Source organism: Phyllobates terribilis, unplaced genomic scaffold (genome assembly GCF_046119375.1).
Source record: "Phyllobates terribilis strain yellow unplaced genomic scaffold, ASM4611937v1 Scaffold_470__1_contigs__length_1423970, whole genome shotgun sequence".
Classification (NCBI taxonomy): domain Eukaryota; kingdom Metazoa; phylum Chordata; class Amphibia; order Anura; family Dendrobatidae; genus Phyllobates; species Phyllobates terribilis.
Window position 1 is genome coordinate 767,621 of NW_027363230.1, and position 16,882 is coordinate 784,502.

At 42.0% G+C, this 16,882-nt stretch overlaps 1 pseudogene; it reads right to left on the reverse strand.

Moving 5' to 3' along the window:
• Positions 1–2,465: 2,465 nt before the first annotated feature.
• LOC141229261 (vacuolar protein sorting-associated protein 37A-like) lies at positions 2,466–16,508 on the reverse strand (annotated as a pseudogene).
• Positions 16,509–16,882: the final 374 nt, after the last annotated feature.

Genomic DNA, 16,882 nt, shown 5'->3' on the forward strand with positions numbered 1-16,882 from the left:
GGATGGTGTATATGAACATGCAGACAACATGGCGGTATATTATCGTACCTATAGTGGTGCATAGTATGGATGGTGTATATGAACATGCAGACAAGATGGCGGTATATTATCGTACCTATAGCGGTGCATAGTATGGATGGTGTATATGAACATGCAGACAACCTGGCGGTATATTATCGTACCTATAGCGGTGCATAGCATGGATGGTGTATATGAACATGCAGACAACATGGCGGTATATTATCGTACCTATAGCGGTGCATAGTATGGATGGTGTATATGAACATGCAGACAACATGGCGGTATATTATCGTACCTATAGCGGTGCATAGTATGGATGGTGTATATAAACATGCAGACAACATGGCGGTATATTATCGTACCTATAGCGGTGCATAGTATGGATGGTGTATATGAACATGCAGACAACATGGCGGTATATTATCGTACCTATAGTGGTGCATAGTATGGATGGTGTATATGAACATGCAGACAAGATGGCGGTATATTATCGTACCTATAGCGGTGCATAGTATGGATGGTGTATATGAACATGCAGACAACATGGCGGTATATTATCGTACCTATAGTGGTGCATAGTATGGATGGTGTATATGAACATGCAGACAACCTGGCGGTATATTATCGTACCTATAGCGGTGCATAGTATGGATGGTGTATATGAACATGCAGACAACCTGGCGGTATATTATCGTACCTATAGCGGTGCATAGTATGGATGGTGTATATGAACATGCAGACAACATGGCGGTATATTATCGTACCTATAGTGGTGCATAGTATGGATGGTGTATATGAACATGCAGACAAGATGGCGGTATATTATCGTACCTATAGCGGTGCATAGTATGGATGGTGTATATGAACATGCAGACAACCTGGCGGTATATTATCGTACCTATAGCGGTGCATAGTATGGATGGTGTATATGAACATGCAGACAACATGGCGGTATATTATCGTACCTATAGCGGTGCATAGTATGGATGGTGTATATGAACATGCAGACAACATGGCGGTATATTATCGTACCTATAGCGGTGCATAGTATGGATGGTGTATATGAACATGCAGACAACATGGCGGTATATTATCGTACCTATAGCGGTGCACAGTATGGATGGTGTATATGAACATGCAGACAACATGGCGGTATATTATCGTACCTATAGCGGTGCATAGTATGGATGGTGTATATGAACATGCAGACAACATGGCGGTATATTATCGTACCTATAGCGGTGCATAGTATGGATGGTGTATATGAACATGCAGACAACATGGCGGTATATTATCGTACCTATAGTGGTGCATAGTATGGATGGTGTATATGAACATGCAGACAACATGGCGGTATATTATCGTACCTATAGCGGTGCATAGTATGGATGGTGTATATGAACATGCAGACAACATGGCGGTATATTATCGTACCTATAGCGGTGCATAGTATGGATGGTGTATATGAACATGCAGACAACATGGCGGTATATTATCGCACCTATAGCGGTGCATGGTATAGATGGTGTATATAAACATGCAGACAACATGGCGGTATATTATCGTACCTATAGCGGTGCATAGTATGGATGGTGTATATGAACATGCAGACAACATGGCGGTATATTATCGTACCTATAGCGGTGCATGGTATGGATGGTGTATATGAACATGCAGACAACATGGCGGTATATTATCGCACCTATAGCGGTGCATGGTATGGATGGTGTATATGAACATGCAGACAAGATGGCGGTATACTATCGTACCTATAGCGGTGCATAGTATGGATGGTGTATATAAACATGCAGACAACATGGCGGTATATTATCGTACCTATAGTGGTGCATAGTATGGATGGTGTATATGAACATGCAGACAACATGGCGGTATATTATCGTACCTATAGTGGTGCATAGTATGGATGGTGTATATGAACATGCAGACAACATGGCGGTATATTATCGTACCTATAGCGGTGCATAGTATGGTTGGTGTATATAAACATGCAGACAACATGGCGGTATATTATCGTACCTATAGCGGTGCATGGTATAGTATGGATGGTGTATATGAACATGCAGACAACATGGCGGTATATTATCGTACCTATAGCGGTGCATAGTATGGATGGTGTATATGAACATGCAGACAACATGGCGGTATATTATCGTACCTATAGCGGTGCATAGTATGGATGGTGTATATGTACATGCAGACAACATGGCGGTATTTTATCGTACCTATAGCGGTGCATGGTATGGATGGTGTATATGAACATGCAGACAACATGGCGGTATATTATCGTACCTATAGCGGTGCATAGTATGGATGGTGTATATGAACATGCAGACAACATGGCGGTATATTATCGTACCTATAGCGGTGCATAGTATGGATGGTGTATATGAACATGCAGACAACATGGCGGTATATTATCGTACCTATAGCGGTGCATGGTCCTGGCTGTGCAGGGATATGGACTGTTGCAGCTTCTCTACTGTGGCAGCACTGAGAGATAGGAGACAAATCGTCAGTGATGTGAATGGCTTCTAGAGACATAAGTGAAACATGACAGGACTCGGCTCTGCACAGATGCACAATATGATCTAGAGAGCAATTACAATGCCACCTTGGGCCATGTAGCCAGTGTCAGTCACTATCTTTGTCTTTCCTAGGCTTCTTCGTGCCGTCGTTGTATAGGTGCACTATAGGTGCATCAGTGACTGCCAGTCATACTGAGATAACACAGGAGGACATACAATACAAGAGGGCTGTATCCAGCACCAGATCGGAAGAAAATCATTGTAAAAACAACCATTTATTGAAAAGTTTTTAAAACTGACGCACTTCAGACTCTGCGCTCTTAATCCTAGTATGGCGTAGTTCTCCAGCGCTAGGTCGTGGTTACATAATGAAGGTATAGGATATGATGTAGACAGATCATTAGCTCTCTGAACTGAATATATAGACATTTGTTTCTCCAATCAATTATTTATTTAGTTAATATCCATTAAATCAGTTCCACCATGCATGCCATCTGGTTGTCTGATCTTTAATGTGAGGAGCCATGAAGCCTCTATGTTTTCTACTACGTGATCCATCGCCTCCTCTCTTGGGTGGAGGAACTTTCTCAGCCGCATTAACCCCGAGGCTTCTGACATCACCATTGTGCTGATGTGGAGAGGCACCGGATACCCTATACCTTCATTATTTCCCCCCACCTAGCGCTGGAGAGCTAGAACATACTAGGAGAACACATGGTGTGAAGCGCGGCAGTCGTGCATGCCTCGGAGAAATGCTTTTTTTATTAGATGAATTCTTTGTAACATTTTTTTCAATAAATGGTTTTTACAATGATTTTCTTCGGCCCTGGTGTTGGGTGCACCCCTCTTGCAGCCATTTTGCCCTGCTGGGGGGAGTATGCACAATCAGCAGGGGAGCTGGATTAACCTCTTCTTTCCTCTCTAGGAGGACATACAATGTGGAGGCCATGGCTTCCCGCTCATCGGTACAAGCCGTGTCCGCTGCTCCACCAGATCCAGACCGCAGATAACATTCGCTCTATGGATCCAAGGCTGACCAGCCCAGATACTGAACCATTAATGGCAGCAATTCCCTGTATACAGACATATCTTAGGGAACTGCTATTCATGCAATTCCCCAGTATAAGGTGCACCACTATTAAACCAATACCACAGCACTTACTCTTCTCTTTTCCATGAACAGAGTTAAAAAATCACCTATTTCTGTTTTTCCCTCAAGGAAATTTTCGGCAAAATTGTCAGAGTCCTCTTCAGCTTGGTGGGCAGCGACCTTTAACCTGGCCTGTAGTGCGCTGAGACTGCAGCTCTGCGAGGGGGGAAGGAGCAGGACGTTACACCTCATCCCATATGGCACAGGGACTCACCTATTCTACTAGCGGCAGTAGGTTTCCCCAGCAAATGGGGCTCATTTACAGATCGTCCATTGCAGCCAATCATAATGCAGCTTTCATTCCTCAAACTGTTCCTAAAAAATGAAAGCCAAGCTCTGGTTGGCTGCTGTGAAAGCATCTGGTCATGTACCATTCACACGCTATAACCTCACAGTACTAATCATCAGGATTAAATACAAGTCTGGACAATTGGACCTATCGTCTGTCTAGTAGAAAAGATCAGCTGATATAAAAATGTGTATTATATGGAAAACTGGGCGAGATGATGCTGAAAACATTGCATAGGACTATAGTGGCAATCTGGGAACATGTAGCGACTAGTGATGAGCGAGCGTGCTCGTTTAACCCTTTAAACGAGCACACTCGGGTACTCGCTGAGTAGTTTTGTCGTGTTCAGCATTTCCGTTGCAGCCGGGGCGGCTGCATGTATCGCGGCTGTTACACAGCTGTGACACATGCAGGGATTGCCTGTTTGTTAGCCAGTCTCTGCATGTGTCACAGCTGTGTAACAGCCGCGATACATGCAGCTGCTGCGGCTGCAACCGATATGCACAGCACGCCGAAACTACTTGGCGAGTACCCGAGCGTGCTCGTTTAAAGGGTTAAGCGAGCACGCTCGCTCATCACTAGTAGCGACATCATACATATAGTAATATTTCAATATTCAGCCAATTCTTGCATGGCCCCCTTACAGTGCACGCCGTCCATATCCCCCCGCACTGTAAACGTTTCAGAACGTTCCCTTTGTTCTACTGAACAATAATGTAATTTGTGGCTTCAGCGGCTTTCTGCAGATTAGACGTCCAGTTTCCACAGGACACATAAAGGGCTTTTATTACCCTGTAACTTATCAAAGAGATCTACTGACAGCACAGTTCTGCAATTAAAGGGAATGTGTCATCAGAAAATGACCAGGACTTTATGTTAAAGGTAACCTGTCAGCTCCCCCGAGATCACAAACCGTCACCATGTATTTATTTCTCACTTTATACCCGTCCTAACAAACCCCTTTTAGTGGCTTTCTGATTTCTGCATTTGGCGAAAATCTATTTTATAATTGTGGCGGCAATTTGCTAATTAGAGGGTGACTAGTGGTGGGGCGCGTTGCAATGCCCCCACAAATATTCACCTACTTATTATCACGGCCGCAGTTATAAAAATGTTAGAAATCAGTAAGCCGCTATTAATGGGCTCTTTACACAGGGTACAAAAAGATGAATAAATCCATGGTGGCGCTTCGGGAGGCATGAGAAAGCTGACAGCTTCTCTTTACATGTTATTTTTAACTACTGAGTTTTTTTCGATTTTCCATAACACAATCTAGATAAAAAAAAAATGCAAACTGGCCATTAATCCTAATACTAGACTCAAACTTCTTATTCTGTTCACAAGGCTTTGCATCAGTCTCATGATCATCACAGACAGGATAATAATGAAAGGTAACAATCAATATAGAATAGAATCCACCATTCACAAGAGGTGATATCACTGTCCCGCAGGCGCCATCTTCTCTAGCCCCGTATCCGCCACATTACCTCGCTCAGCTCATGCTGTCTTTGCTGGTTTTCATTTGAGTCAGAAGCTCATACTGGAAGAGAAGAAAAACACAAGGAAATGAGGATGAATTCACGCGGGCCGCATTTGCTGCAGCTTTTACGGCCAGATCAGAGCAGGTTTATAAGGTAAGTGGATGAGACTTTACAAATCTCATCCGCAAACTGTAAAGATTGCCCATATAGAAAAATGAGAACGCCAAAGATGTTCCAAATCCCGGCATGTCATTGTGGGGTGAAAATACAGCAGATTATCAATGTCAATTTCACCAACTTCAATATAGCAAGGGTGAGATCGTCAGAATTCCTTAGCACAATCCACAAATGAACCAAACCTGCCGTAAAGACTGCGCCTGCCATGTCAGCCCCATCTACAGTGGCTTACCTTATCTAATAATGCTTGTCGCTTTGACTCCAGAATTGGCTCAATTTGAAGATTATTTTCTGGATTAAAAAAATTAAAAAAAATTCTATATTAATATACACATACAGAGGATGAAATAAGTATTGAACATGTCACCAATTGTCTAAGTAAATATATTACTAAAGGTGCTATTGACATGAAATTCTCACCAGATGTCGGTAACAACCCATCCAGTCCACACAGGCAAAGAAATCAAATCATAGATGTCCATGAATTATGTGTAATAATGAGAAATGACACAAGAAAAAGGTACTGAACACATGAAGAGAGAGAGAGGCAAAAAGCCATGGAAAGTCATGACACCAGCTGAAATCTATCAGTAATTAGAAACCCATCCTGCCACTTAGTGAAAAATAATATTAGGTGGTTCAACTGATGGCCTATAAAAAGGTGTCTCGCTAGCAAGATGCCACACAAGAAACATCTCATGATGGGTAAAACCAGTGAGCGGTCTCAAGACCTCCGCAACTTAATTGTTGCAAAACATACTGACGGTATTCTTTACAGAAGAATTTCTAAATTACTGAAGGCTCCAGTGAGCACTGCTGGGGCCATAATCCAGAAATGTAAAGAACATAATTTCATAATAAACCGGCCACGACCAGGTGCTCCCCGCAAGATTTCAAACAGAGGAGTGAAATTAATAATCAAAAGAGTTGTCCATGACCAAGGACCACCTGTGGAGAGTTACAGAAAGACCAGGAATCAGCAATTGTTTCAAAGAAAACTATAAGTGATGCACTCAACCTCCATGGTCTGTATACACGCTTAGCACGCAAGACTCCATTGCTGAACAAAAAGCATGTTGACGCGTGTTTAATGTTTGCTCAACAATATTTAGACAAGCCTGTGAAATACTGGGAGAATATAGTCTGGTCAGATGAGACCAAAATTGAACTCTTTGGATGTCATAATACACACCATGTTTGGAGGCCAAAAAACACTGCATATCACCCCCAAAACACCATACTAACAGTGAAGTTTGGAGGTGGGAACATCATGGTGTTGGGCTGTTTTTCAGCATACGGCAATCTTCATATTAATGAAGGAAGGAGGAATGGATAAATGTACGAGCCATTCTTGATAAAAATCGGCTGCAATCTACCAGGATGATGATGAAACAAGGGTGGACATTTCAGCAAGACAATGATCCCAAACACACAGCCAAGGAAACGCTCAATTGTTTTCAGAGAGAGATAATTAAAGCTGCTAAAATGGCCCACCCAATCACCTGACCTGAATCCAACAGAATATTTATAGAAGGAACTGAAGCTCAGAGTTCATAGAAGGAGCCCAAGGAATCTTCAGGATTTGTAGCGTGTTTGTGTGGAAGAATGGGACATAATCACACCTGAGCAATGCATGCGACTAGTTTCTCCATACAGGATGAATCTTGAAGCTGTCATCACCAACAAAGGCTTGTGTACGAAGTATTAAATACATTTCAGTAAGCATAGTCAATACTTTTTCCCCGTGTAATTTCTCATTATTACACATAACTTAATTTATGGACATCTATTGTTTGATTTCTTTGCCTATGTGGATTGGATGGTCTGTTACTGATATCTGGGGAGAATTTCATGCCTATAGCACCTTTAGTAACATAGTTACTTAGAAAATTGGTGAAGTGTGAGTATTTCACCCGCTGTGTATATCCAGTGGGGAAAATAAGTATTTGATACACTGCCGATTTTGCAAGTTTTCCCACCTACAAAGAATGGAGAGGTCTGTATTTTTTTTTTATCGTAGGTATACTTCAACTGTGAGAGACAGAAGAAGAATCCAGAAAATCACATTGTATGATTTTTACATAATTAATTAGCATTTTATTGATTGAAATACACATAGAAAAACAGAACGTAATATTTGGTACAGAAACCTTTGTTTGCAATTACAGAGGTCAGAAGTTTCCTGTAGTTCTTGACCAAGTTTGCACACACCGCAGCAGGGACTTTGGCCCACTCCTCCATACAGATCTTCTCCAGATCATTCAGGTTTCGGGGCTGTCGCTGGGCAACATTGGAGTTTCAGCTCCCTCTAAAGATTTTCTACTGGGTTCAGGTCTGGAGACTGGTTAGGCTACTCCAGGACCTTGAAATGCTTCTAACAGAGACACTCCTTAGTTTCCTTGGCTATGTGTTTCGGGTCATTGTCATGGTGGAAGACCCAGGCACGTCCCATCTTCAATGCTCTTACTGAGGGATAGAAGTTGTTGGACAAAATCTCGCGATACATGACCCCATCCATCCTCCCTTCAATATGGTGCAGTCATCCTGTCCCCTTTGCAGAAAAGCACCCCCAAAGTATGACATTTTCCCCACCATGCTTCACGGTTGGGACAGTGTTCTTGGGGTTGTACTCATCCTCCTTCTTTCTCACGGCGAGTGGAGTTGATACCAAAAAGTTCTATTTTGGTCTCATCTGACCACAAGACCTTCTCCCATGCCAGATGGTCATTGGCAAACTTCAAATGGGCCTGGACATGTGCTGTTGTTTGAGACTGTGGTCCCAACTCTCTTCAGGTTATTGACCAGGTCTTCCTGTGTAGTGATGGGCTGATTCCTGACCTTTCTCAGAGTCATGCTTACCCCACAAGGCGAGATCTTGCATGGAGCCTTACACCGAGGAGAATTGACAGTCATCTTGTGTTTCTTCCATTTTCTAATAATTGTGCCAACAGTTGTTGACTTCTCACCAAGCTCCTTGTCTACTGCCTTGTAGCCCATGCCAGCCTTGTGCAGGTCTACAATTTTGTCCCTGGTGTCCTTAGACAGCTCTTTGATCTTGGCCATGGTGGAGAGGTTGGAGTGTGATTGATTGAGCATGTGGACAGGTGTCTTTTATACAGGTTTATATGGTGCAATTAATAAAAGGTAATGAGTGCAGAGTAGGAGGGCTTCTTAAAGAAACACTAACAGGTCTGTAAGAGCCAGAATTCTTGCTGGTTGGTAGGAAATCAAATACTAATTCCATGCAATAAAATGCAATTTAATGATTTGAAAATCAAACAATGTGGTTTTCTGGTTTTTATTTTTAGATTCTGTATCTCACAGTTGAAGTGGATATACGATAAAAATTACAGACCTCTCCATTCTATGTAGGTGGGAAAACTTGCAAAATCGGCAGTGTATCAAATACTATTTTTACCACCATGTATATGTATGTGTGTGTATATACACTACCCACAAAAAGTTAGGAATATTTGGCTTTTGGGTGAAATTTCAGGATGAACCTAAAATGCCCTCTAACCTTTTCAGGTGAACTTAATGTGACCTTCTCTAAACTTTTGAATGCACATGTCCAACTGTTCAGTGTTTCAGTACTTTTTGCACAACTTGCTGTTCTCTAACAAGGAGCTTAATGGCAAAATTCACATCAGGTGTTTGATCCATGTATCGCCCAATAAAATTTGGGGTTCAATTAGAATTGGTATTAAACAGCCCCTACTACTTGAATAACAACATTAATCCTGTCATTGTCCCTCTGCATTCACAACACAGGCCTAATTTCATCTTCATGGATCACAAGGCTCCAGCTCATTGAGGTTGCATCATTAGGGAATGGCTGCTGGAGACAGGGGAACCTCAAATGGAGTGGCCTGCATTTTCTCCAGACCTGAATCCCATAGAAAACCTATGGGATCAGCTGAGTCGCTGTGTAGAGGCTCGTAACTCTGTACCCCAGAACCTCAATGACCTGAGAACCGCCCTTTCCAGGGCTGTGGTGTCAGTAAGCCAAACTTCCGACTCCCGACTCTAACTCCACAGCCCTGGTCACTACTGAGCGTGTACATAAAGTGCAGCACAGATTCATCTGAACTAAAAGCCGAGATCCTTAGATCAGGAACAGAACAGACATTTATAGGACATTTCAGAACTTTCACAAATTCTTATGGAAACATTCACAGCACATCCTGTATTGTACTGCTGTACCCAATTTATTATATATTTTAGGAGTCGGAGTGGGTCCATTTTATACCGACTCCACCAAAATAGACACCGACTCAGACTCCACAGCCCTGCACCCTCCAAGAAGAGTGGGACGCCATGCCTCAGCAGACAATAACTCCACTTGTGAACAGCAGGAGAATTCATTGTCGAGCTGTAATTGATGCTGCTCAAGGCCACATGACAACTTATTGAGACATTGACATTTTTTGTTGGGGTATACCCACCACTGTTGTTGGCATTTGTTTCAATAAATGGTTTGAGATGAGGAAATCACCGTTACATGCTTCTACTTAAACGCCCTACTTGTATTATAATATATTACTGTAGAGGGAACTTTTTACATTTTCCATACATTTCACCAGAAAGCCACATATCCCTAACTTTTTGTGGTCAGTGTAGATATACAGGTGCTTCTCACAAAATTAGAATATCATCAAAAAGTTAATTTATTTCAGTTCTTCAATACAAAAAGTGAAACTCATATATTATATAGAGTCATTACAAACACAGTGATCTATTTCAAGTGTTTATTTCTGTTAATGTTGATGATTATGGCTTACAGCCAATGAAAACACAAAAGTCTTTATCTCAGTAAATTAGAATATTTTATAACAGCTTAAAAAATGATTTTAAAATCTGAAATGTTGGCCTACTGAAATGTATGTTCAGTAAATGCACTCAATACTTGGTCAGGGCTCCTTTTGCATCAATTACTGCATCAATGCGGCGTGGCATGGAGGCGATCAGCTTGTGGCACTGCTGAGGTGTTATGGAAGCCCAGGTGGCTTTGATAGCAGCCTTCTGCTCGTCTGCATTGTTGGGTCTGGTGTCTCTCATCTTCCTCTTGACAATACCCCATAGATTCTCTATGAGGTTATGGTCAGGCGATTTTGCTGGCCAATCAAGCACAGTGATACTGTTGTTTTTAAACCAGGTATTGGTACTTTTGGCAGTGTGGACAGGTGCCAAGTCTTGCTGGAGAATGACATTTCCATCTCCAAAAAGCTTGTTGTCAGAGGGAAGCATGAAGTGCTCTAAAATTTCCTGGTAGACGGCTGCGCTGACTTTGGTCTTGATAAAACACAGTGGACCTACACCAGCAGATGACATGGCCCCCCAAACCATCACTGATTGTGGAAACTTCACACTAGACCTCCAGCAGCTTGGATTATGTGCCTCTGCACTCTTCCTCCAGACTCTGGGACCTTGATTCCCAAATTAAAATTGGAACTTTGGGACCTTGTGGAGTGTGTCAATGACTGCCTTCTGGACATCTGTCAAGTCAGCAGTCTTCCCCATGACTGTGGAGCCTACTGAAACAGATTAAGGGGCCTTTTTAAACACGTAGGAAGCCTTTGCAGGTGTTTTTTTCTTAATTATTCTAATTTACTGAGACAATGACTGTTGTGTTTTCATTGGCTGTAAGTCATAATCATCAACATTAGCAGAAACAACCACATGAAATAGATCACTCTGTTTGTAATGACTCTATATAATATATGAGTTTCACTTTTTGTATTGAAGAACTGAAATTAATTAACTTTTTGATGATATTCTAATTTTATGAGACACACATATATATATATATATATATATATATATATATATATATATATATATATATATATATACAGTACAGACCAAAAGTTTGGACACACCTTCTCATTTAAAGATTTTTCTGTATTTTCATGACTTTGAAAATTGTACATTCACACTGAAGGCATCAAACTATGAATTAACACATGTGGAATTATATACTTACCAAAAAAGTGTGAAACAACTGAAAATATGTCTTATATTCTAGGTTCTTCAAAGTAGCCACCTTTTGCTTTGATGACTGCTTTGCACACTCTTGGCATTCTCTTGATGAGCTTCAAGAGGTAGTCACCGGAAATGGTCTTCCAACAATCCTGAAGGAGTTCCCAGAGATGCTTAGCACTTGTTGGCCCTTTTGCCTTCACTCTGTGGTCCAGCTCACCCCAAACCATCTCGATTGGGTTCAGGTCTGGTGACTGTGGAGGCCAGGTCATCTGGCGTAGCACCCCATCACTCGCCTTCTTGGTCAAATAGCCCTTACACAGCCTGGAGGTTTGTTTGGGGTCATTGTCCTGTTGAAAAATAAATGATGGTCCAACTAAACGCAAACCGGATGGAGTAGCATGCCGCTGCCAGATGCTGTGGTAGCCATGCTGGTTCAGTATGCCTTCAATTTTGAATAAATCCCCAACAGTGTCACCAGCAAAGCACCCCCACACCATCACACCTCCTCCTCCATGCTTCACGGTGGGAACCAGGCATGTAGAGTCCATCCGTTCACCTTTTCTGCGTCGCACATAGACGAATGCCAAGAGTGTGCAAAGCAGTCATCAAAGCAAAAGGTGGCTACTTTGAAGAACCTAGAATATAAGACATATTTTCAGTTGTTTCACACTTTTTTGGTAAGTATATAATTCCACATGTGTTAATTCATAGTTTTGATGCCTTCAGTGTGAATGTACAATTTTCATAGTCATGAAAATACATAAAAAGTCTTTAAATGAGAAGGTGTGTCCAAACTTTTGGTCTGTACTGTATATATATCTATCTATCTATATTTTTTTTCCCAAGAACCAGAAAAACTCTTCATTCCTCAAAACCGTATTCAACTACCATCCACCAAATCGTACTTGCCAGCTCCTCGATATTTTTCACTAGCTCCTCTTTATCAGATATAATCTGTTTTAGTTGTGGAAGATTTACAAACTGCTCCAGAAGAACATCCTCTTGCTCCATCATATCGGTGAGCTGTGACACGCTGAAGTAGAAAAAAAGAGAAACGTGCGTCCAAGACTTTCATGGAAATGTTACAACAGGGTACAGAGAAGCCAGTGTGCAGAATAAGCCCCCACAGACTTATCTATAGGGGTGGCCCTGGGGAATACTAGGATGGATGTCATTTTATCATTAGAACTAATATAGAATTCAGAATTTTTTTTTTGACAAATAAAAATTAAACTTCTTTTTATTTTTATTTTAGTTGTAAAAATACAAACCTCAAATCTGACAGCTCAGGAAACGTTTCAGGGAGATCAGGCATCTTATATGTAAAGCCGTTCACACCCACCTAAGAAATATATACAGGTACTGGTGAGAGACTACAGAAACAGAAATGTTCGGTGCCTAGGTTACCGGCCACTGCTGCTGTCTATCAGTGGTGGCCAGTCTCCTAGGCAAGGAAAGCAGTTTGCTATACAGCTTGCAAGTGCAGCTCTGAAGTTGGCCGGATCCCTGGATTCAGTACCTCTGTGCTCCTCCGACGCTGCAAAGTCAAAGCGGTCTCTGCCGACAGCAAAGGAAAGTGCATAGTTCAGACCAGCGGCGCGACCATGCCGCTGGTTGAAACTGTCCATCTTCAGGAGAGCACTGCCCCCAGCAAGGAGGTAGCCAGCAAGACAGAGGAGCAGTGTGCTCCTGATGAAACAAGATTAGACAAGCTCTTAAAGGGGTTTTCTGATCCGACATGACACTGACTGCAGACTTGTGAATTCTCACATAGTGTGCACTGCTGTCTGCAAGTACGCGCTATGCATACTCCCAGCCAGAATCCAACTACAGTTCAAGGCCTCGCACAATACACTTGCATTGAGCGCGCTGGAAACAGTGTAGCCAGATTGTGGCCGGAAGTACGCATATTGTATACTTGTGGCCACCTGACCGCCTTTCCCGGTGTGGACACCACAGAATCCTCACTGTGTGCAGTGTGCTCTACGTGAGGATTCACAAGTCTGCAGTCATACACAGTGACTGCAGACTTGTCGTTTTAGACCAGACAACCCCTTTACAGAAACATCTTCCCTGCCCACCTATTAAAGTTGAATTGACATTTTTTGGCTTTTTCTGATCACGGCTGCGCACTTACTTCAGACGGGGGGACAGGCACCGGCAGATCTGTAATTAGGCCGTATGCGGGGGCGGCAGTTTTGGCAGAGTTGTATGTGGAAGGAACAGGTTCAGATACTGGCACTGATCTATTGTTATCTTGTGTAGGGAAAGGTGGAAACAAAGAAAAGCCAGAAAGAGGGTGCGGAGGTCTCCCTGCGGGATTGCTGTACAGGCGGAAAGACAAGAAAGGGTTTCCCTCATTAGATTAGTATTCTCCCAAGCACCATCGTAATGAAATAGGACATACAATATCTGTAGGTAGATGCTGTGTCGCCAACATGCCAGCAGATAGATCAGCCTATTATGTGCTGTAATTCTGCAGCTCTGAACATACTGTGTACGGACAGATACACACTATTAACACACAGTTACCCTGCAATCCTATTAGTATACCAGAGATGTTAATCTGCAGAAAAGGTTACTGACAGGCTTCATGAGGACACAATGTAGCCCGTACTCCACATGGGCTGCCAGATGATCACCTCTCCTCTACTGCTAGTGTAGCCGCCATGCAAGGTGCACAATGGGAGAGAACTGTCCGGGCCCTGCTTACCGGCAGCAACAACATACAGCCATCCACGGACAGAAAATGTACAAGAGAAGTAAGAGGAGCCGCCTGGATGGTATATAGCACACTGTAATGCTGGGTTTAGTCATTATACCCATTCTGCCCATCAGCAGCATCATATCCATAGGCAGTCACTTCTGGAGATGTTTAGACAGGCGAGCCGCACTTCTGTCCGCACAGAATGATGGTTAATATGATAGAATCTCAGCAGCACACGATCTGATCACACAGGGCGATGATGTGCTGCCAATAACGCTACAGCTTAAGCAGTCTTGAAAATGACCGCCCCATCGCACCAGCTTTGTGCTCCAAGTCTCTTCTATTCACCGCCACATATTTCTGATAAATTTACATCACTGTGACTCCAACTTGTAAATGATTGTGAACACACCGCCATTTCCACAGCTCCCATAGCGTTGGCCTATGTTCACATGTGCAGTAATCATCAGGTAGGATGGATCCAGCAGCGATCCATTCACACACAAAAAAAAAAAATTGACACAACTTTTTTGTCCACCTGAAAAGAAACTAATTTCAACTCGGTCCATTTTCTTAACACTGACGTCTATGGAAAACGGATCCGTTTATTAGCCATCTGTTTTCTTCCTTTTGAAACTGATCCAGTAAATAGAACAATTAACCTTTTGCCAAATGAAAAAAAAAATGGATGGCTAATTAACAAATCAGTTTTCCATAGGGTTCAATGTTACAAAATGGATCAAATTGAAATAAGTTTTTTTTTTTTGCCACATAAAAAAAAGTTGGGCCTGCACAACTGTTCTGTTATCAGATTGCTGCTGGATACGGACTATGTTCACACATCCAGTAATCATGTTAGAACGTTCTAATGGATGATTACTGACGTGTGAACATAGTCTCATGTGCAGCGGCATCATGCAGAGTTTCCCCGACACACCGTGTCTGCAAATTGAGAATCTGGTTTGGCTTTTATCCTAAGTCATATGGCAAGGCTCGTTAAAGGGTCGATATTGACTTTTAGGATTACTTCCAAAAGGTGGCGCTAAAGTTCTAATCCTCTTCCTCTCTGAAGAGACAATTTGCATATTTAATTGCCCAGAGGAGCATGCACGGCTTATACGTCTCCTCACTCTGACATGCCAGGCTTGGCTTGGCATTCTCCACAAGGAGAAACGCTAGCCCTTAGACCCCAACCACTCGGTACAAAACTCTCATCATTGGTGTACAGTGGGTATTCCCATCAAACAATATGGAAAGGAGGGGACCCATAATTTGTAAAGTCTGAATTTTGATAATGTTAAAAGTCTAAAGGAGAGAAAAAGAAATGTTCAGGTACAAGTTAAGGTACAACTCTACAAAGAAACCTGCAGTCAAAATTAGAACTTACTGTCATTTGCTACATGGAACCACAAATTCAGCCGCAATGTGAGGGTAAACAATCATTCAGATGACCAGAAATAAGTGCTAAAAGCGGATGTGCCATCTTATCAAGTAGAAGTGCACCGCTCCCCAGCCTCCTCGCTTCCCGATTTATGGGGAGCAGTGCGCTCCTGCTTGATTGACAGCTTGGTGCAGCGGCATGTGTTGTGCGGCTTGTCCGAACTATGCGCTCTCTGGTGCTGCAAGCAGAGATCATTTTGCCTTTGCAGCATCTGGGAAGCAGCGGCACTGAAGCCGGCAGTGCGCTCCAGCCATCCAGCCAGCTTCGGGCAGTGCTTACAAGCTCTACTGGGAAGGACTTGTATTTTGCCACCGCAGAAGCAGAAAAGAATAAAATTAAATATACTTCCATTGTTGAGAATGGAAAGGATTTTTAATAACAAGTAAATTACTAAATTGCTTGATTTTACAAGAATTTTGCAATTTCACCACTTTAAGAATATTGGAATAACCCTTTAAACTTAGATGATATTCCACCATAACAATGGAAGGATCTGAGATCTCAGGACAATATAATTACTTACTAGGGGAAAAAGCCAAAGGTTGGGGCCAGGGTTGGAGGGCTTTTCCAAAACTCTTCTAGTAAATTCTGGACTATTTTCCCAAGATCTGAGTGCATAGTAAACTTAAAAAGGAGAAAATTGTTAAGATGTTAACAGCTGTAAACTCTCATCAGAAAGAATCATGTGGCTAATGCCATAATAACACCTAACATGATCAGAGATTCCTGGCGTAACACTGTGTTCCAAATTATTATGCAAATAATATTTTCTCAGATTTTCCCAAATTACCTATATGAATTGCAGTCATTGTAATTTTCCAGTCAAATAACTATTAGAGTACAATTGAAAGGTTTTTGTACAAACTGTCTATGATAACAGTATATTTTTTAAAAAATAAAAAACTCAAACTGCACTCAAAATGCATGTTCCAAATTATTATGCACAGCAGAGTTTTCAACCTTTTCATTTTAATAAAGAACAAAAAAATGGTCATTTTTGAAATTATAAGCATTAGCAGGTTATTACAAACTGAAATCAAACAGTTTTCAACTCAAAACTTTATTCTAGGTGATGTTACATTTGCACA